The following is a 23,208-nucleotide window of genomic DNA, read 5'->3' as shown; positions in this document are numbered from 1 at the left end:
TTGTTCTAAAGGAAAGCCACTGTTTGGAAAAACTCCTCTGCTTACTGAAAAAAAAATCATCACAAACTGTTCCCCATGAGGCAGCAGAAGAGTAACAGCAAAGTTTTTTTTTGTTTTGTTTTTAAACAATTTTTAAGCTTCAAGGTCTGAACTCCATGGAAGAAAATCTAGCTGGAAGCTTACATGAAAAATATTCCCCCCTTTCCATTATCAAGCATCTTGAAAAAGCATGTGAAATTCAATACAGACAGACGGACCTTCACATAAGATTCAAACCTATACACATACATATGTTACACAGCTCACAGACAATGGAGCAGCAGGATGACTCCAAAATATTTTAAGTAACTACAGTACATACGGCAAAGAAATAACATAGTAAAGGAATACTGCTACCCATAAAAATACTACAGAACACGACACACTCTCCAAATAACGCAGAACAGCTGGATTCAAGCTGCAGCAAGGCCATTGCTGAGCATCTGCTGAAACAGAACACCTGCAAGATTTCATAAAGCACAAAACACAGAACTTTTTGAAAACTACTTCAGAATTTTATTAAGTCGGTCGCTTCTTTCCACAGTCATAACATATAAATGAAGTGCATAAACTTGACAATATTTACATGTCATGTTTTACTCATGGATGGGAGATGCATTTCTATATACAGAAGTGTATTGCTCACATTTAAAAAAAATACAATCTTCCTTTCCACAAACCATAGCCAAAGAGCAAGAGCAGCCAAGCCAGAGCAGCAAATTTTTAGATACTTATAAACTTAGAGCTCAAAAACACAGTACTTGATCCAGACAGAAGAAAGCATAGATGAATTTTAACAAATAAATTAATAACAATCTGTGTTATGGCTGAAATCTATTAATCTAAACACATATTAGCTAGAATACAGACCACTACTTAAAACCTACATCCTCCTCACAGAGTTTTGTCTTATATGCTTAAATCTGTTTAAACTCACTGGAAATGCCAGATATCCCAGAAGCTGCAGGAAAAAAAATAAAGAAAACATTAATTGTACTTGATTTTTTGACCTCCCAAATCAAATCCACATCAACTAAAAAAAAGAAACTCTGAAGGTTTAAAGTTGCTGACAGCTGCAAGAATAAGTGAATGGCTGCAAGAGAACTAACACACCTCAGGAAAGTTTTATTTTTAAATGGTGAGACACCTTGTGTTCCTAAGTATTTTAGGAGTTTTCTGGTTGTGTTCGTTTTAAAAATACAAATCGGTTAAATATCAAAATCAACAACAATTACTTTAACCATAGAACTTGCCAGGTTCCAGGCTCTCATTTCTTGACCATAGCAACAGGCTGCATGTTTATAAATTAAAATCAAATAACTCCTTCATCAAACCCAATGGGAACAGCATTACCAAAATCCAGGCAGCTGAAGTTTCTTGATATATATTTTAAAAATAATAGAAAGCAAATTACCCATACCCTGGCAAAAATACAACGTCAACAGTCCAAAAAAAATTACATTTGGATTGCAAACACTATAGGAAGGCCCAGATATACAAGGTAAACAAAACCTGAAACACATGTTCAGGAAATCACATGTTCCCAGGTGTACAAGCACACAATACCCCCCAGAGATATTCTTCGCTCTTGGAGTATTTTCAGGACATTGGCTGCATCCTGTAACAAGCTACTATCATCTATTAACCATTAAAGCTAAACAAATACAAAAGCTTGTGTGCACAGAAGTTGTGTTTCCATGCATATTTCCTTTGCAATTTGGAGAAAACTCACATAAGGCTGTGAACATAGATTGTGTCTTCCTCTTTACTAGCCCCAGGAAGGACAGAAAAAAAGGATGCCCACAATGTGGTACAGATCAAAACACTCATAAAAAAAGGAAACCCATTACAACTGGGCGTTAAAAAGCAATCCCACCTCCAGAAGAAACATCTAGTGGACTAATCTTGGTATCAAACAACCAGGAATGCTTGAGCTATGCCAGACCAGAAAACCTGCTTCTGTCACTCTCTCCTGGTGCAGCTCTTCCACTTCACATTGAACTACCTAACTGGCAAAGGGAGAACCAGCACACACAGCATAGACACAAAAAAACATAGGACCTTTAAGTCAGGACACTCTCCTGATTGTGGAAGACTCAGGTTCAAGCTCCTACTCTCCTTTGATCCACGTGCCAAGATGGGCATCCCACAGTGCTATGGTATCTTCCTGGCTCAGCGTATACTCATTTACTAAAGGGCCTAGTCTCAGATCTTAAAATCAACTTTTTTCCCCCCTCTCCTTCCCAGTGAGATGCCTTCAGTTCCACACACCCCCCCCCCCCCCCCCACAGATACCAAATTTTCTGCCTGATAGCAGCAAGTCATATTCACTGGCCACTACAAATCAAGCTGCTGCCTTGTGGGGAATAGTTGGCCCACAATTTTAGGACTTAAGCTAGCCAGTGGACAATAGGAGGAGGCAGTCACATCTCCAAGGAGCAGAAGCAACAGCAACCTGATGCTACTTGAGCAGCAGGCACAGAAGGTGCCACACAGCTGTCTAGGCCCTCCTCATCCCCTCCAGTAAAAAGGTGGCAAACCACATGGAAATGTCCCCTGGGCCATTTTCAGCAGCACCCACCTCCTGAATCACCAGAACAGAAACAGAGAACTGAGGGGTTAGAAAAAAATTAAAAATGTATTCAGCAGAATAAATCCAGTTACTTAGACACAAGTGTCCTAATTTGGACATGAGGAAGCCTAGCAAAAAAAAAAGTTTGAGGTGCTTGCTTAGAGAAAGGGCAATGGGTTTTATTTTTTAAATTGGTGCAAAGGAACACTGCCAGAGAAAAGACTTCTGCAGAGGTCCTCATATTCACCAAGATAATATTATGCATAAACAGTCAGCCCTCAACAAATTACACACTAGTACAATTTTTTCTTTATCATTTTTAATTTTATTCTTAACTTCCCAAATTAATTTTACTAGTAGCAGCTGCAGAAAAAGACTTTCTATGGAAGAAGAAAGTCAACCCATTTTACTTCAACCAAAAAGACTGCTTTAAATACACTTCTTCTATTGATCAGTGGGAATGTATTTTACAAAATAGAGAGTCTGCGAAATGGTAGGCAAAAGGATGCATGGTACATTGAAAGTTTTATATGTGCTCTAAGGTTTTTTCAACAGAAGAAAGAACTACACATTCACTTACATTGCAGTATTCCAGCTTACCCAACTAAAATTACCTCAAGGGAAAATAAAGAACAGTATTTTAATTGAAAATAAAACCATATGCATGTAGGTTAAAGTCATCATCACACACTTTTTCACTATCCACAAGCATACAGCTTCCAGTAAACTGAGAGGAAAACCCAGATGCCCTCAATTCTACTTTTGTTTGTTTGTTTCTGTGGTTAAGGCTTAGAAAATATCACCCCCACCTTTGTCTTTCAGTAAATCAATCCAAGAATAACAGATTTAAAAAAAAAAAAAACACAGCTCTAGAAGCACATCCAGAATACATAAACCTAACAGACCGCCCTCCAAACAACACCACTCTTTTTCATTCTACAAAAATCACAAATAAATACATCCCCAAATGGATTAAACAACCTCTTTCTGTTATACCCAAAGCTGGAGGAGTGAAGAGTGTCCACATAGCTTAAGGAACTACGAAGACAACAGCATCTTTTCTTTCCCTGGCTGCTTAATTTCCTCAAATTCCACTGGAAGCAGGCTGCATCAACACACCTGCCCATTAGATTACTGCAAATCAATCTGTCACCTTATGCCTCCAGCAATTCATTATTTTAATTCTGGTATCACACAGGCCTGTACCCTCAGGGTAATTAACCTTGCATGTGCAAGGAAGGGAGGGAAGGAAAAAGGGTGAACACCCAGGCCCTGTGAAGCAAGACAATGTTAATTTTGTATCAGTGTCAGATCACTTCAATATATGCCGCAGGCTATGGAAAATCTGCCTTCATATATCAAGCGCGTGACAACCATAACCCACCCACCCCCAAACTTACCAAGGCCTGAGTATGCAAGTCCAGTTATGTTTTTAACCAGTGCAAGAAAACAACTTTAAAAGCACAGTTGCACAATAAAATACATGAATACAACAGATTATCAATTCAAGTAAGAAAAAAAAACAGATGTGGGCTTACATGGATAAAGTGCATTATCATTATCACCACAGACTCTCCCACACTTCCATAAAGACACTTTAAACTTAACTCGACTTTCTTGTTTTTTAATCTATCAAATGCAGCCATTTCTCTTTATTCTGCCATTCCTGACATTGTACCAAAGGATTAACTTTAAAAGCTGAAATTAATACAATGAAGTACAGCCCTGTCAGAGTGCTATGGATGTTGCAAGGAGCAGACTGCTCTATCCCCAGGTGTGAAATACTATCTTCCAGGCTGTTTTTCTGAAACTGTTTTCACTCATGAACTTATGGCAGGCCTCACTTTGGGAACACTAGCCTGCTAAAACTTTAATAGCTGTGACATTTCCAGGATGCTTGCTTCCCCCAACCTTATCCTCTGCCCCTCAGTAAAATAATTTGCTGCCAAACACCTGTGAACACTTACACACAAATCCCTGTCCTCATGTAGGCCTGTGGTCTAAGAAACAATTAACCAATTCCCAAGCCCAAATTGATTTTTAGGGAGGAGGTTCAGTCACCTGCTCACTTCTTGCCTTCCAGCCACAAAGGTACAGAGGCCAGGAGAAACGAACAAAAAAAAAGTCAGAATCACTAGCTCCTTGTCCCCTGTCATTCCTGTTACACACACATCTTCTTTCACAGTCTCCATCAAGAGAGATTTTCCAAGAGAGTTCTTCAGGAATAGCTCAGGTGTAGCTGATGTACAAAGACACTCCTTTGGATTTGGTAAATTCTAGATGCATCAGCCCTGCATTTGAGCTTCCTGTATGGGAGGCCCAGAAACCACGGGCAGACTGACCTGCAAAGTTTCTTTTCTAGGCTTCCCTCCTTTGATGCCAGTCAGGCTTGGTCCATCGATCCATCTTTGTGGGAAACAACAGGATTCGCTCCATGGTACTATTTTACTCAAGCAACTCATTTTAATTCTTAAACCATCAACATGAGGTAAATGAGTACCTTACTTAACATCTGGACAAACACTCCAGAGTGACCTTACCAACTTCACTCAATGACTCAGCATAAGAAAAAGCAATTACGCTAGCCATGCAATATTTTAGGTTGCACTTGATCAGCAGAAAGTACAGCCAAAGTTGTACTTACAGGAAACATTTGCAGAATAAACACAGCATTTTTCACAACACAATACAGTGAAAAACAGCAGTGTGCAAGCTGTTTCAGGAGCTTCCTCCCTCCCTCCCTCTCCCCCAGAAAAATAATGCTGTAAGTTTCTGAAAAGTTTTGCCAAGCTGATGCATAAGACACATTCAGCACTCATTGCTATGGGAAGAATTGTACGTTCTCAGCAGGTACACAGTAGAGAATCAGGATTTGTTCAGTATGTGAATGAGTAACAACAGCTTGATCATTTAACTTGCAGCCTCACTAGGAAAAAAACAGAACAGTAGGCCCTAAAATTAAATGCCTAACCAACCATTATACTTCCTGTAGTATGTTTAGTGACTTCTAGATTAATTTCCTTCTATTGCAAATGTTTCACCACATTTGTTTTTCCCCTTCGTTACACCTGCTCACTAATTTTAGCAATGCTTGCTGGTTTCCATCTCTTTTTCTTTTTTAAAGTATGTTTAGGAGCTATGCAAGTAATTATACTAAATAGTGTTTTACTCAAATAAGTCTCACTGATACACAACACAATACTACTTCATTCTGTCAGTTTGGCCATTTCCAAAAAATAAAGGTGACACAGAAGAGATATGAAACTCTTCCTCAGCTTGTCAGAAAGAAATTTCTGTATTATTCCAGTCTTCTGCACTATTCAGAATCTCAGTGATACTACACCTTCTTCCAACCATAGAACATGTAGTCAAAGAGACAGATCTTCTCTTAATACATCTAAGGGATATACTCATAGTCATCCTGCAAAGCAGCACAACCAGCAAAAGAACCCAAAACAGGGAAATTTTTCTGTGTCCAGATGTATTTTATGCATGACCAGGAAACAAGAGCAGGCCAGAGAAGGTAATGCCTACACCAACAATACCCCCAAAATATTACAGTTGTTCAGTAAAACAAAGCGTGAGCTGCAGAGAGGTACACGGGATTAAGTCAGAAATTGCAAGGAACACCGATTAAACCATTTGTGGCCATTGCCCACTCTAAATAGTAGTTCCTTGTGGCACAAACACATACATTAAGAAATTGAATGTTTTCATTTAATCCATGGAATACTCCTGGCAATGTAACGCTAAGTTATTAGCGCGTGTATTTCCAACAATAACTGATTAAGCCTTCCAATAAACATTAGTTATTAGAAGTAACCAGCTTAATTACAACAAACAAACACTTTTGGCTATTTAAGATGAAAAACCCACTATTTGCAATACTTCAGAGTTTCCATTTTACAATTTCAAAGTCATCAAGAATCTCATAAGTTTAAGAAAAGGTCCCATTTAACCTTCTATTGAATACATTTAACCAATTTACTGTGGCAGCTTCTTTTAAAAGTTAGCCAGCTTAAGACATCTGTAATCACTCATGGCACTGAGCAGTATCCAGAAGTTTCCTATCAAACATCAAATAATAGACCCAAAGTCTCCTTCACGTAGACACAGTCTTCTACACCTGTGACTCTCACCACCATTTCATACCTAGTAAAAGGTAAACATTGTGATTACAAACGTAAAGACTACTACCAGACACTCCTCAATGCAGAAAAGTAATATACCACCTAGCACATAAACAGCATAAAAAAAAAAAAACATTACGCAAAACGTGACAATGAACTGCTAATCCTAGGTTTGGAAATGAAAAAATTTGTTGAGGCACAATTCCTTACCACTCAGAACAAGACCATGCCAACTTCAGAGATTATGACTCCGGAGTATAAACCATCCGAACAAATGCCAAAAGCTGTTTACGGCATAAGTTGGCAGAAGAAACACAAGGATCCCTAACCCAGATCCTTTGGGTTTTTATGTAAAGAAAGCGCCTGTAAATAACTAGACAATTTGACTTTTTCCTTCTGTAAGACAGCTGACAGTTCAAGACAGCGATGGCAAACCACTGCAAATGGAGAGAGGTTGGCCATCAAGAGACATCTGCATTAGTACCAAAGACAACAAGCTACTCCATTCACCGCAGACAACAAAACGATGTGCTACGGTGGGTTTACGACTGTATCAACACGGTTTCGCAGCTGACTACAACCCGGGAAACACCCCGAGAAACTGAACGCTGCCGTACAGATGTTCCAGTCGTTTCCGCGGTGGTCCTCATTAAAAACCAGGAGCAGCGCTCCCTTCCCCCAACTCCCCCCATCCGCTTACAAGCCTGTAGGTTTAAGTAACTTTTCAGGAGAGAGACACACGCCTTGGCGCTACGCTTCTGGGCACTGAGAGACCCTGGCGCTGGTTAAACAACCCCGGCAGCACCTCCCCGACTTCTCGCTCGGAGGCCGCCCGGGGACAGCACGCCTCCCGGCCCGCTGCCGCCATCCCGCCCTGCCCTGCCCGCAGCAGCTCCCCGCCACCTTTGCTCCCGCCGTAACGCGAACCCTTGAACCCTCTCACCGAGGGACGGGGATCCCGAGCCCTCACACCTGCCCCAGCCCAACACCCCCCCCCCCCGCCCCGCTCCACACCGCGGGGGGCGGGCAGGCAGGCCCTTGAGGGGCGGCAGCCGCCCCAGCCCAGCGGCGCACGGCCGCGGACAGCCCCCTCCCCACCCCAACGCGGCCCCGGGGCCGCGGCTCCCCTCGGCCGGTGACGGCCGGCCCCGCCGCCGCCTCTCCTCGGACCCCGCCGCCGAAGAGCCCCGCGCAGCAGCGGGCTCCCTCGCCCGCCCCGCCGGGAACAAAGCCCCGCGCCGCCACAGCGCCGGGCGCGCTCCCGACGGCCGCCCAAGTTCTTTACCTCGCCGCCCCGGCGCTGCGGGGACCCCCTCGGCCGGTAGCGGAGCGGCTCAGCTGGAGGACGGGAGAACTAACCTCCCCCCTCCCCCAGCGCCGTGCCGCACACACTTGTTTTTATTTCCTACGGTCCCTCCCGCCGGAGAGGAACCTCCAGCGCCTCGATTAAGGCTGGGGAGGAGGCGGGGAAGAGACGCGTAGCACCGCTCTCGGCTTGGGGGCGGGGGGCGCGGGGCAGTGCCTATCGGGCCGGGCCCCGCTCCGCTGGGCTCCGCCGATACCGAGCTGCCTCGGCCCTGGTCTTTGGCGAGACACCCTCGGGGCCCCGGGACGGGCCGGCCCTGCAGGACTTCGCTTACCCTGCCTGTGCCTTTAAAGTTTTGAGCTGTAGTGCAAGGCCTAAGAGTTGCAGTCCTGAGGACGCGAGCGCTTATCTGTCTCCTGGCCGGTCAGCCATGGCTGCCGCAGGAGAGGAGTGAACTTAGAGCCGTGGGCAGCCACGTGCAGAGCCACTACAGTGACGAGGCAAAAAGCACACAGGTTTTGAGGGGTCTTCACCATCCTCAGCAACTGGGGTTCCAGGAGGATCCCCCAAGTCCCATCTCTGCTACTGCCTAATGCCACAGGTTCCCTATGTACACGCAGTACTGGCACATAAAATGTTTATACACCAAGAACTACCTCTTCCTTGAGGTACTTTAGGAAAGGGCAGCTCCACACCTGCAGTTTCTGCAGGATCCACAAACCAGCACCGTCTTCTACCTGATGGATCACAGCTGCTACCATCTGCATGATCCCAGATGCCACACAAAACAGCCAAAGAGCATGGTAGGCAGGAAATACAGGTTTCTTGCATAGTACATATATATTCACTGAAGTGAATATATAAGTGGAATTAATAAGATTGAGATGTCTAACACAGATCATGCTGTCAGCTGGTAGCTGGGGCCTCACCTGAGGGGTGCATGCACATCATTAGAAACGAAAGAAGGTATTTGAACATTTCTCTTACGGCTCAGACCCCGTGTAAATGAGCAGTGGCCATATTGACGTGACATTTTGGTAGCTTCTTTTCAACAGCTGAAAATCCAGAAACAAACTCATGGATATTAATCCTAAGCAGGAATGGATACCTTACGCTGACAGAGGCAAGGTTTACAGCCCATTCTAGCACTAGGCATTTCCTCCTGGCTGTTTAGGCAGTAATACTGTGATAAACATTGGCAAATCCCTTGCTTTGAGGAGGAAGAAGCCCCCCTAGAAAGCCCAGAGCTAGGCTTTAAAGCTCAAATGTTAGTCTGTTGCAATGCCTTTTATTATGGGAACAGGCAAACAGGTAATCATATGGAAGGCAATGACATTCAAATACAAGTATATTGCTATCTCTGAGAAAGTAATGTAACAAACACTGGCCAAACAAAAACAAACTAGTTCCCAGACATGCTTACAGTCCCATTTGGAAAAGACCATATGGTATTGCTAGGAAAGCTTGACTATATTTAAAAAAAAAAAAACTTTATTATACTCTTTAAACCTCTTCTATCCCTTTGTACCAAATAGAGAAAGAGAACATATACTACAAATCTTTTAGTTGTGCATCTCACTGTTCTTAAAGACAGTTTCTCCTAAACTTTCTGCTGAAACAATGCCATCTGCATCATCCCACTCTATGTGTCATATGTAAATAATACCTAACATATCCCTAAATTAAGCCAAGAGACCCTGGTAACAGGATCAATCACTTAATCAGCAGTACACACAAACCTCCAAAGCCTCACAATGTTTTTGTGTTTTTTCAGTGTTTTTTCTCGAAGCCCCATCACATGGATCATGTTATTACCAGAAAATTTCACTGGTCCTTAAAAAAAAAAAAATTACAATCAGTTGCAAACTTTCATGCAAAATTTTCAAGGCCTGAACCCCAAGAATAGAAAGCAGAAGTTATTATATTAAAAAAAAAAAATACTATTCTGTGATTTAGCACTCTGACACATGACTTTGAAATGCTTGAACTTTGGCAATACTTCATATATATGCAGACATCTGCTTCTAGATGAATGTGTTTTTACATATAAATGGCACTAGCAAAAAAAATATATTTATTTTTGCATACCACCTGCAAGGCTATGTGAAGAGTCACTGTCAAACTGTCAGGAAGTTTACATAGGGTTACTGCCACAGCACTAGCTTCGCATAACTGTATGTTCTTTACATTTTATAACACACAGCCTTGACAAATAATATCTCCTCATTTGTTTAAATCCATAATTATCACTTCTATATTCTGAATTTCACCCCTTCTCCCTTTATTAGGAATAGGGGACAATACAAAAGGAGAGGAAAAATCTGTGTTTGTTTTAAAGTGCTTTAAATGTATCTGAACCTGCACAAAGGTGTAGTCTAACTAAGTTAAACACTCATCTCAGATACACAGTGCTGAATCAAGGCATCTGCTGTGTGAAGGGAGTTGCTAAACTAACCTAATCCAAATAGGCTAGTGTTGTACTTTAATGACACCACAAATACTTTAAAAGTCCAATGAATGGAGTAACAGAAAATATCTGTATGACTCATATCTTTTACACGCTGTCTTTTGCTCCCGATTTAGAATGGTGTTTTATTCTTAATGCATCTACAGAAGCAGCCAAATTTGATCAATGTTTCAGTTACCCAAATAAAGCTTTTAAATCAGAATGCAGTGAGACTGCTTATTTGATCATTACTGAGCCAAAACTAACCACAGAACACTTGTCAACAAACAAGAACCTGGAGACCATGCTATGTAGAAACCCAGGTATTCAGCACTATTTACCTGTTGCTCTTATGTTTAAATATCTCATTTCCAGACCAAACCAGAATTTTTTCATGTGCATAAAATATATACATTGATGATATATGCTATGTTTATAACTACTCATAAGGCATACAGATGCATATCTGTTTAGTGCCAAGATTACTTCACAGATACCAACCTTCCCTTCAGTAAGGCTCCTAAACTTTGGTACGCTCTTTCAAAGTAGACCACTTAATACAAGTTTGTAATCTGACTTCAGTGTCAGAGATTATAAAAGAATAGTTTATTTGGAGCTTCTGTAATAGCATCAACAGTAGCATAAGAATTTACAGCACTTCATAAATGTCTCCCCAGCAGCTCTGCATTTTGGCTTGAACAACCACTAAACCCCAATCTGTACTACAGGCTCACTATTCTCCATGCAACACTTACTTTGCTACTGTACAATTTTACCTTTCTTTTCTAAGGCCTCTTCCTGTGATAACAAATATAGTAAAGTTTTACCTTTCAGCTAGAGTATTTTAGAATGGATGAGTTATAAAATAAATACAGGAAGAAAAGTATTTTATAGAAATAGTAAGACAAAAATCCCTCCAGATGGTAGTACAAGAGACTATTCAATTGATCAGCTCTGATTTTCTTAAATCTGACATGAAGCAAAACAATATGTTCCAACAGGAGAACAGAACATTTGTGGTTTGTGGATTGCTATGCAAATACACAAAAAAAATAAAAATAAAAAAGGATAAGCATTACCTCAGTACTGCAAAATTTGCATTATTCTCCCACATAAGCAGTTTACCAAGTTTTCTTCCAGGGGCATTTTTGTATCCATCTGCAACTCAGGCAATTTCTGGAACCTACTGCACTCTTTTGGAGAAGAGTACTAGGAAACTAACTCAGATGCTAGCTTAATCTTAACAAAAGATAATAAGAAAAAATTTCAAACTTAGCCGGGACTTCAGGTCTTAACATTTTTTCCATGAGCAATCAGTTCAAAAAAAGCACAAATTAACAGTGCTTATGTTTTCATTTGCAACAAGAAAAAGTGGAGTTCCGTGATAAATAGGCTTTATTGTTTTCTTTCATTTTCAGTAAAACATACCCATACAGCTGTGACCACTAAGCCACAATTTCACATATTTTCAAGCCACCACCCCAACTAGCCATATTTAACCCCCTGTTATATGTTCTAGGAATCAATCCATATGATCTGTTTTCCAACATCGACTTCCTTGTACGGAACACAATGTCTGTGATAGTCAAAAAGCTCATGTTAAATCTGCTGACTCATCAAACACACTAGTGGTGTGTTACAGGTGCAGCAACATGAAATATCAGTATACACCAACCTTCTGAAACATTCAGTCGGTATGAATGACAAAATGAGTAACAAAAGAGAAACACAAAATCTCCCTAAAACATACGAATAATTCAGTCCATACCTGCAGTGTGCTGAGGAAAATTTACCTTTACTCTAATTATCATTTGCTGCTCTGATTCTTTATGAAACATGGGTAAGGACAAGTATCTTGCACAGTATCTACAACATTTTCTCCTTCTATTCATGTATCACATTTTCATAATAAACAAATGTATATTTGCAGGTTATCTGCTTGCAAGGCAGAAGGGCATGTCTACATTGCCCACTACAGGATAGTACAGGCATGCTAGGACTACACAGTTTTTAAGGTAGGCTCATTTACATTGTGGTACAATGAGTAGTACACATGCAAATACTCATGTCATCCAATACTTAATGACCTGTGATATGACAAATATTTCCTAGCACTTAACATTATCTGATAAACTTTTTGCTATTCTCCAGTTTCCTAGAACTGTTCCTCTTTTTTTTTTTTCAGAACAGCAAAAAAAGCATTAAGAAGAAACTACAGTGAGAAACACTACAGTTGGCAAGTTTAAAAGTGAAATTGTGAAGGCTGTAAAAAAGCCTCTGATGCACTATAAAACTGGTATTTTGTATAACATTTGTTGCTACCATTACTATATTCCAGAAGAAACTCAGACTCCAAAAGATGCTTTCAACACAAGTCTGGTGGTATTGAGTGAGGTAAGCCAAGCGTTGATACAGTTGGAAGGAAAGAGAATTAAATGAAAAATAATACAGTTGCTGCGTTTTACTCTTCTCAGAACTCAGTTCCTCTCGTAGGACTTGGACAGAAGTTCTACCCACAGGGATCAATTGCACAATCCTTCAAATGTTGTGATGGAAGGCAATGAAGAATCAAATACCATGTATCACATACTCAGTGCAATGTGTCTGGAAATGTAGTGCAGAGCATATAGTTGCTGCAAGTGGCTACAGAAAATTCAAGAAAACTGAGAACCAAGAACATGAGGTCATAACGGGCCTTACCAAGCCTCAGTGCATCACTCTGTATACCCTTAGCACTGATGACTGCCTTTTCCATGGCAACTTCAAAGTGATATATTTCTCCTCCTCCACCTCCCTCCTCCACATAGCAAGATAGGACCCAGCTCAGAACACCATACAGGGGATTTTTTGGGGGGAATCACCCACATATTTCATGGTTATCCACTCTAAACCACTTAGTCCAGCAATTACACGCTTGCCCCCCCCCCCCCCCCAGTGCATGTATGTGCTCAGCTCCCTGTGTTCAAGAGACTGAACTCCCTGAAGTTTCCCCACAGAACTTCTGGAGACTTTGCCAGTGCTTCACAGCACTTTCCTCTGGCACCAGAGTCCTACAGCCTTCTGTACTCTGTCTTCTGACTGGTACAGCCAGTGATTCTGTGCCTTGCCCATGACAAACAATTTTGCTGTTTTGTTTGTTTTTGGTTTTTGAGAAAATAGCTCTGAGACAGAATCTGCTGTACATGTTGTGTGCCTGTGAACAACACATATATATATTATGTATGTATGTATGTATATATAGTACAGCATAGCCTGGGCAATACCAAGCAGGACTTCAGCGTCCTGGGGGCCCAGGTGGTTTTCTCCTCTATTTTGCCAGTTAGAAGCAGAGGTGGGGGAAGAAGTTGATGCATTACGCAGACTAACACGTGACTGGTGTCAATGACAGAGCTTTGGCTTCTATGATCATGGAAGGTACTTCAACAAATACAGATTAGTGGGGAGAGATGGGATCTACCTATCTACTAAAGGAAGGAAAATCTTCACTGGTAGATTGCCTCACTTAGCACATTATGCTTTAAACTAATCAACCTGGAAAGTGGGGCCCTAAACCATGAAACTCGCACACTCACGAGCAACAGGATAGAAGTGTGCACCTACTGGAATAGTGAGGAATGCCCCCCAACCCCAAAAAACATTCTGTCAAAAAGGTGAGGCGGTTGAAGGCCCACATAAAATGCCTCTATACCAATGCACACAGCATGGGTAACAAACAAAAGGAGCTGGTAGTCACTGCCCAGTTGGAAAACTATGATTTGATTGCTATTTGATTGCTATCACAGAAATATGGCAGGGTGAATCACATGATTGGAGTGCTGCAATCAACAGTTACAGAAGGGACAGTCAAGGAAGGAAAGGTGGGGGAGTTGCCCTCTATGCAAAAACAAAACAAAACAACAACAAAAAAAAACATGATTGAACAGAGCTGTCTTTGAAGAACAGCAATGACAGGTTGAGAACTTATGGGTAAAAATTAGAGACCAAGCCAACAAAGGATACTTTGTGGTTGGTGCCTGTTACAGGCTACCCAATCAAGGAGAGGATTTTGATGAAAAGTTCTTTCTGCAACTCCAGGAAGCATTATAATTCCAGGCCCTGACCCTGCTAAGTAACTTCAGCCACCCTGACATCTGCTGGAAAAGCAGCACAGCAAACAGCAAGCAGTCCAGGAAACTACAGGTGATAAATAGCACCAGAGGAGATACAATACTGGACCTGTTGCTCACCAATGCGCAGAAGAACTTATCAGAGAGGTCAAGACTGGAAGCAGTATGGGCTGCAGTGATCATGCCCTGGTAGAATTCTCAATCTTGAGGGTTACAGGATGGGCAGAAAGTAGAGCCAAGACCCTAAGTCTCAGAAAGGCAAATTTTTGGCTGTTTAAGGCACTAGTGTGTGAGATCCCTTGGGAAACTGTCCTCAGAGATAAAGGAGCAAATGAGATCGGGGTGATAAAGGCATTTTTCTTGGGCACAAGAGCTCTCAATCCTGACATGCAAGAAGTTAGGCAGGGGAGGCAGAAAACCAGTCAAGACATCTCAGTTAGTTTAGATATTAAGGAAGAAATTCTTTACTATAAGTGTGGTGAGACACTGGAACAGGTAGCCCAGAGAAGCTGTGGATGCCTCAGCCCTGAAAGTGTTCAAGGTCAGGTTGGATGGGGCTTTGAGCAACCTGATCTAGAAGGATTTATCTGTGCCCATGACAAGGGAGTTGGAACTAGATGATCTTTAAGGTCCCTTCTAACCAAAAACATTCTTTGATTCTATGATTCTATACACACACTAATTTTTAGTGGAGATGGGTTGATTTCCTTGAATCAAGCAAGAAAGCAAGCTTTCTCCAAGTGTGCGCATATGCAGCTCACCTTCCAGTCATGGTCCACTAGTATCAGTTATCAAGTGTCAGTGAAGCCATAGAATTCCTTGCAGATGAGTAGCCACAAGTTTATATGCCCGTTTAGACCCTTTGTGGACTGCAGGTTAGCTACCACTGATTTCAAGAATATATAGCCAGAGGACTGGCTTTTCCTTAGCTTTTCAGACATTACTTTGAAAATAAGATTCTTTAGATAAGGGTAGATAGAGCCACACTCTTTAAATACGATTGAAAGGAAATTAATTTCACCAGGCATTTCCTTATAAGTATCCCTTCTTAAGCATAGTATGCTGTCTCTGTAATACATAAAACCAATAGCAGTGGCCTAAGGAGCCTACATCTTTGTCCAATGACCCCAGTATTGTCTGGCTCCTTTTTACAAGCCTACACACTATTTCCAATTTAAGGAAGTTGCCTTAGCTTCCACTAAAATGTCAGCTGTACAAATGCATTCAGGATTTGAACAGCTCATCTACCATTCACTTAGATTGTAGGGCTAGTAATTACTCTTCTCAGGGAAGAATCATCTTCTCTGATGTCTGCTTTCTAATTCAATGGCATGATTCATAGAGGAGCTCCTAAAGAGTAAACATACATTATGAAAGGGAGATCCAACAAGACCAACTTTTCTGTAAAAATATCTTCCTGTGGGTTGACAGATGTCTGCCTCCAGGAGGCAGGCACCAAATCCTGTTTGAAACACCTACATCCTTTCCCCTTTACTTCACACTCCAATGTTTATAAATAATAAAAATAGCCCTTTCCTCCCCACTTTTAATCAGATGGGGAGAGGGGGAGATGCCAATTTCAATTTTGGGAAGGGCATACATTGTCCAGTGGCTTCAGGAGAGTTGCAGTTACATAAATGAAGCCACAATGAATTAAGAAAAAACTCTTCCAATAGCTATAGCAGAATGAACAGAGAAACAGCATTACTATGTGTGAACAAGAGACACAAGCAAGTCTTTGTGTCTTTCCAAGACTTCCACTCAACTCTGCAAGACAAACAAAAACTCCTGGAGTAGAATGAGAAGGATGAAAAGTTTTGGCATAGCAGCAACTAGAAAACACAAGGGATCAAAATACCTACTTGTGCAATACCAAATCTCAGCATAGTACCTGCCAAGAAAAGTTTAGGATAGAAGACAAAAAATTCTTTCATAGAAATCTTTATCATAGGGATCAAGAATGTTTTCAAAGTTTAACTGCGTTTTTGGTACTCATATTGTCCTATTGTTGTACTCAGCGAGGGTCAAAACAAAACAACTTACAATTCAGCATTCCCAGCAGAAGGTTCTGAAAAGTTGCCTTCTGTCTACCTGTAAGTTTGACACTGTAACACAACAGAGACAGCGATACTATTCATAGTAAGTGGCAGGAAGCACTGGCATGAGCTGTTTCTAGATCCATTGAGGAAGCCCTTAACTTATTGGGCAGAGCTTGTGCTACCACTAATTTGTGCTACCTAGCACTTTTAATCCACTTATGCTAACATGGCTTCCTCTCACTGATTTGGTTTACACCATCCTGAAGAGGCTCCTTTGCCAGTACAGACATCTCATCTATTTAAACATCATCCACACACAGAGAACTACTCTTATACTACATGGAACCATAGAATAATTCAGGTTGGAAAAGACCACTAAGATCATCTAGTCCAACCTTTAACCTAGTACTAAAGTCCACCACTACACCATACTACCATGTTCTAAATTTACATGTTTCTTGAAGACCTCCAGGGACGGTGACTCAGCTACTTCCCTGGGCAGCCTATTCCAATACTTCACAACCCTTTCAGTAAAGAAATTTCTCCTAATATCCAATATATCTTCTAGTGCAACTTGAGGCCATTGCTACTCATTTTATCACTTGGTGCTTGGGAGAAGAGACTGATTCCTACCTTGCTATATAGCCTCCTTTAAGGTAATTGTAGAGTGCGATAAGGTCTCCCTTGAACCTTCTCTTCTCCAAGCTTAACAACCCCAGCTCCCTCAGCAGTTTCTTGTAAGACTTGTGTTCTAGGCTCTTCACCAGCTTCATTGCCCTTCTTTGGACACACTCCTTCTTGTAGTGATGGGCCCAAAACTGAACACACTATTCAAGGTGCAGCCTCACCAGAGCTGAGTACAGGGGGACAATCACTTCCCTAGTCCTGCTGGCCACACTATTTCTGATCCACGCCTGGATGCTGTTGGCCTTCTTGGCCACCCGAGCACACTGCTGGCATATTCAGTTATCGACCAATACCACCAGGTCTTTTCCTCCAGGCAGCCTTCCAGCCACTCTTCCCCCAGCCTGTAGCGTTGCATGTGGTTGTTGTGCCCCAGGTGCAGGACCTGGCACTTAGATTTGTTGAACCTCACAGAGTTGGCCTCATCAGTCCAGCCTATCCAGATCCCACTGTAGAGCCCTCCTACTCTTGAGCAGATCACCACTCACTCCTAACTTGGTGTTGTTTACAAACTTACTGAGGGTGCACTTGACCCTCTCACCAAGATCAGTGATAAGGATTTTGAAGAGAACTGGCCCCAAAACTAAGCCCTGGGGTCACCACTTGTGTCCGGCCTCCAGATGGATTTAACTCCATTCACCGTGATACTTTGGGCCCAGTTACACAGCCAGTTTTTAGTCCAACAAAGCATACACCTCTCCAAGCCTTGAGCAGCCAGTTTCTTCAGCACAAGGCTGCGGGAAACGGTGTCAAAAGCCTTTCTGAGTATAGGTAGACCACATCTACAACCTTTCCCTCATCCACTGAGCACCTCACCCTGTCGTACAAGGAGATCAACTTTCTCAAGCAGGACTTGCCTTTCATAAGCCCATGCTGACTAGGCCTGATCACCTGGTTGTTCAGTAAGTGCTGTGTGACGACGGTACGCAGGATAATCTGCTCCATGAGCTGCCCCCACACCAAGGTCAGACTGACAGGCCTATAGTTTCCTGGATCCTCCTTCCAGCCCTTCTTGTAGATGGGTGTCACATTTGCTAGCTGTTAACCGACTGGGACCTCCGCTGATAGCCAGGACTGCTGATAAATGATGGAAAGCATCTTGGTGAGCATTTCCGCCAGCTCCCTCAGAACCCTTGGGTGGATCCCGTCTGGCTCCATAGACTTGCATACATCTAAATGGAGTAGTAGGTCGCTAACCATTTCCTCATTGGTTTCTGCTCCCCGTCCCTATCTACCAGCTCAGGGGACTGCATACCCAGAGAACAACTGGTCTTGCTGCTAAAGACTGAGGCAAAGAAGGCATTAAGTACCTCAGCCTCTTTCTCATCTCTTGTCACTATGTTCTCCCCACATCCAATAAAGGATAGAGATTCTCCTTAGTCCTCCTTTGCTTGTTCATGTATTTATAAAAATATTTTTATCGTCTTTAACAGCATTAGCCAGATTAAGCTCAAGCTGGGCTTTGGCCCTTCTAATTTTCTCCCTGCACAGCCTCCCGACATCTTTGTAGCAGCCCACCCCTTCTTTCAAAGGTCATAAGCCCTCTTTTTTTTCCTGAGCTCTAGCCACAGCTCTCTGTTCAGACAGGATGGTCTTCTTCCACACTGGCTCGTCTTTTAGCATGTGGCGATGGCCTGCTCCTGTGACTTTCAGATTTCCTCTTGAAGACTGTCCAGCCTTCCTGGACTCCTTTACCCTTCAGGACTGCCTCCCAAGGGACTCCACCAACTAGTCCCCTTAACAGGCCAACGTCTGCCCTCCAGAAGTCCAGGGTGGCAGTTCTGCTAACCCCCCTCCTTACTTTTCCAAGAATCAAAAACTCTTATTAATTCGTGATCACCGTGTGCGAGACAGACTCCAACCTTCACATCAAGCAGAAATCCATCTCTATTTGAGAGCAAAAGGTCCAGCGGGCACAGTCCCTCGTAGGCTCACACACTAGCTGTCAGGAAGTTATCTTTCACACACTTTAGAAACCTCCTAGACTGTTTCCTCTCTGCTGTGGTCTATTTCCAGCAGATATCTGGTAAGTTGAAGCCCCCCATGAGAACAAGGGCTAGCAACTGCAAGGCTTCTCCCACTTGTTTGTAGAATATTTCATCTGTCTCTTCATCCTGGTTAGGCAGTCTATAACAGACGCCCACCATGACATCTGCCTCATTGGCCTTTCCCCTGGTTCTTACCCATAAACACTCACCACTGTTCAGCTCTAGACAATGAAAACACTCCCTAGCATACAGGGCTACCCCACTGCCTCTCCTTCCTAGCCTATCCCTTCTGAGGAGTTTGTAGCCATTCATTGCAGTGATCTAATTGTGCAAGCAATGTTTCTGTGATGACAAGTATGTCATAGTTTTACTGCTGCACAATGGCTTTCCAGCTCCTTCTGATTGTTGCCCACACTGCGTGCATTGGTGTAGATGCAGTTCAGTTGGGCTAGTGATCCCATCATCTTTTTGCAGTGAGATGCCCTAATTCCTGCATGACCATTCCCAGTCATTTTTGTCATTTCTAACCCGCCAATGTTCCTTGTGCCTTTGGTGCCACATGGCTCTCCATCCCCTACCTCAACAGGGGCAGAAGACCGATGGACCTTGCTAACACATCATCCCTTAACAATTGTTCTGCTACCCCCGGCTTGTCTCTGTCCAGCCTGATTTTATCCCTTTCCCCCTTCAAATCTAGTTTAAAGCCCTATTAATGAGTAGTGCTAACTTCCGAGCAAAGATCCTTTTCCCCCTTAGAGACAGGTGAACCCCATCCATTGCCAGCAGGCCTGGTGTCTTGTAAAATGACCCATGATCAAAAAAAACAAAGTCCTGCTCATGACACCAGGTTTGGAGCCAGATATTGATTTGCTGGCTCTCCCTGTTCTTCGCCTCGCCAATCTCTGCAACTGGAGGTATTGAGAAAAACACCACCTGTGCTCCTGACCCCTTAACTAGTTGTACCAAGGCCCTGAAGTCTCTCTTGATTGCTCTCGGACTTCATCTTGAAGCTTCATCATTGCCTACCTGAAAAATCAGTAACAGGTAATTGTCCAAGGGATAAACCAGGGCAGGAAGCTTTCTCTTCACGTCCCAAATCTGGGCCCCGTAGAGGCAGCAGTGGGAAGAATCCAGAAGCTGCCCCATGTTAGATAGTTTCAGCCGGCTCCAAAGGGACCTGACACTGCCCAGAGCTGAGCCAATAAGCGATGCTGTTTGCGCCTCTGTGAGAGCATATTTAAGAAAGGGGAAAGAAAAAAAAAAAGAAAAAGAAAAAAAAAACAACCTACTACACAACAGCAGCTGGGAGAGTGAGGAATGAGAAACAGCCTTGCAGATACCAAGGTCAGCTAAGAAGGAGAGGGAGGAGGTGCTCCAGGCAGGCAGCAGCAGTTCCCCTGCGGCCTGTGGAGAGGCCCCTGGTGGAGCAGGCTGTCCCCCTGCAGCCCATGGGTCCCACACGGAGCAGATCTCCACGCTGCAGCCCGTGGAGGAGCCCCCGGTGGAGCAGGTGGATGTGGCCTGGAGGAGGCTGCGGCCCATGGAGAGCCCCCGCAGGAGCAGGCCCCGGGCCGGAGCTGCAGCCCGTGGAGAGGAGCCCCCGCAGGAGCAGGGGTCTGGGGGGAGCTGCCGCCCATGGGGGACCCGTGCTGGAGCAGTTTGCTCCTGGGGATGGACCCCGTGGTACGGAGCCGTGTGGGAGCAGTTCTTGAAGAGCTGCTGGCTGTGGGCAGCCCCCGCAGGCTCAGTTCGGGAAGGACGGCATCCCGTGGGAGGGACCCCACGGGGAGCAGGGGCAGAGTCTGATGGTGAAGGAGCGGCAGAGAAGTGCTATAGACTGCCCGCAACCCCCATTCCCCTGCGCTGCTCGGGGGGAGGAGGTGCAAGAGAATGGATGGGGGGAAGGTGGTTTTGCTGGCCTAAGAGTAGGGCACAGTGTGCAGCCTGACACCTGGGGGCAGCGTGTTCGCCCCGGAGCTCTGGCTGGGAGGCTGCGATGCTTGTGGAGGGTGCCAAGCTCCGAGAAGCCATGGCTGGATACCACGGCTCCCGATCGAGATGCCCAAACTTCTGGACTCTCCCGGCCCGAACTGCTGCGCCGGGCCCCCTACGCTCGTCCTGGTCTCCCCATGTTCCGAGGGGCCGCCCCTGCAGGAGGGGGCGGGAGGGGGCCGCCCCCGGTCCCGCCCAGCCCCGTCAGCCGCTCTCGCGAGGGCGGCCGGAGCGGGGTGGCTGCCTGGGCCGCCGGACCTCTCGCGCGCCGTCACGGAGAGAAAGCAGGGGGCTTGTGTCCGCTCCCAGGCGCTGTCAGCGGTGTCCCGGCAGTTCAGAAAGGGGGGTGTTTCTTAAAAGAACTCCCAACTTTACAAAAGCAGAATTTGTACAGAATAGCTCGCGTACATCAAATTTAAACTGACTGATCTTCTTGCTCCCTCCTTATCCCACCACTGAAATAAACTAGATAGTTTCTGTTTCTTCGCAATGGAGAAGAGAGCTAAGCCTAAAATAAGGGAAGTTAGCTCATACTCAAATCTCTCGTTCAGGAGGGGAATTTCTCTTTCAAGCTCTATGAAGCCTATGCTTATTTTGGAGCCTATGCTCATTCCTCTGCCTGCTGCAATAGCAGACAGATGTACAGTGGTTGCATAACTACAAGACAGACTTTTGTGACCGTTTTTTCCAAGGCCTTCCCGCTTCTTTTGTAACACTCATTGCTGTGATTCTCATGTGGAGAAGTTTTAGCAAATGAAACTTGGTGAACTTCTAAGATTCAGTTTTAAATAGTCCCCATAAAATGACACAACACAAGCAAATCGAAACACACCAGACAGAGATTGTATTTTGAAATCACACTGCTGAGTTTATGACTTCAGAGACCATCTGAAGCTAAGTTATCAGGCTGACATAATGCATGCTAGGAGTAAGTTACAGTACGAGCAGCAAGCATGTCAAAGATACATTGCACTTAGTGTTTTAACAATCTTCAAGAGGATTTTTCATCCACATTCCAGTAACTTATGTGAGTGAACATAACCAAGAAAGTAAAGCACTTTGGCCTATTAGAGGAGGGTCTTTTACCATTGGCTCAGCAACCAGGCAACCACTGACCTTTAACAATTCATTCATATTTCTGCCTCGGGATAAATTGTGTGTATACACACGCATACTTGTACCATTTAACCAGATTACACAAAAGTTGTTCCCCAAAGGAAACAAGATAAAAACACCTCATTGTTTGCAAACGTGGCCACAGAAACCTCAAGTGTGCACATCATGCAGTCTTAACTCTTGTGCCCTGCAGAACTTTATTAAATATTGCTCTGTAATTTATAGGTATAGAAAAGGAAGGGAGATCTCATGTTCAGCACTTTGTAACGGCATACCTGAAAATAAACTTAAGAAGGAGAATGCTCTTGTTCTAAGGAAAGTTACTTTCTTTTCCTTGGATAGGATCCCAGGGTAAGGTTTAATCAGCAGTACAAATGCTAGTATCCTAGCACTATTATGCTCAGGTACTTCCAACAGCAGAGACTGATGAATAGAGGTTAATTCTACCGTCACAGACCCAGCCTATTCAACCTTATTTGGCCATTCCAATGAAATTTCAGCATTCTGATGAAATTGCAGAAATTGCTAAATAAGCACAGTTTCAGTTGTGTTTTCAGTAATCACTGAACAGCCTTCTTCTCCCTGATGGATACACAGGACAAATGCCACCTTCCTCAAAAGGTGAATCGTTCACTGTCTCTAATAATTAGCTAGAACAGTTAAAATAGAGTAAAATTACTTGAAGTTTTATGGTAAAATAAAAATTCCAACAGTACTTTTGCTTGTTGCCTGTGTGACCTTTATCAAATGTTTAACAATACGAGAGAGTTAATTATGAAAAAAAGGTACA

General features: G+C 43.5%; 1 protein-coding gene across 12 annotated transcripts in view; it reads right to left on the bottom strand.

Moving 5' to 3' along the window:
• The window catches only part of TNS3 (tensin 3), a 258,576-nt gene that overhangs the window by 213,677 nt on the left and 21,691 nt on the right, over positions 1 to 23,208 (bottom strand). For 3 of the 12 annotated variants that reach the window (XM_066992138.1, XM_066992140.1, XM_066992141.1), the window contains exon 1: positions 8,027 to 8,190. The exons of the other annotated variants lie outside the window; for them this stretch is intronic. The gene's annotated coding sequence lies outside the window, so the exon portion shown is untranslated. Of the gene's footprint in view, positions 1 to 8,026; positions 8,191 to 23,208 lie in introns of those variants that run through there. 12 annotated transcript variants of the gene reach the window in all.

Source organism: Anser cygnoides, chromosome 2 (genome assembly GCF_040182565.1).
Source record: "Anser cygnoides isolate HZ-2024a breed goose chromosome 2, Taihu_goose_T2T_genome, whole genome shotgun sequence".
Lineage (NCBI taxonomy): Eukaryota > Metazoa > Chordata > Aves > Anseriformes > Anatidae > Anser > Anser cygnoides.
This window is presented reverse-complemented; position numbering and strand designations above follow the sequence as displayed.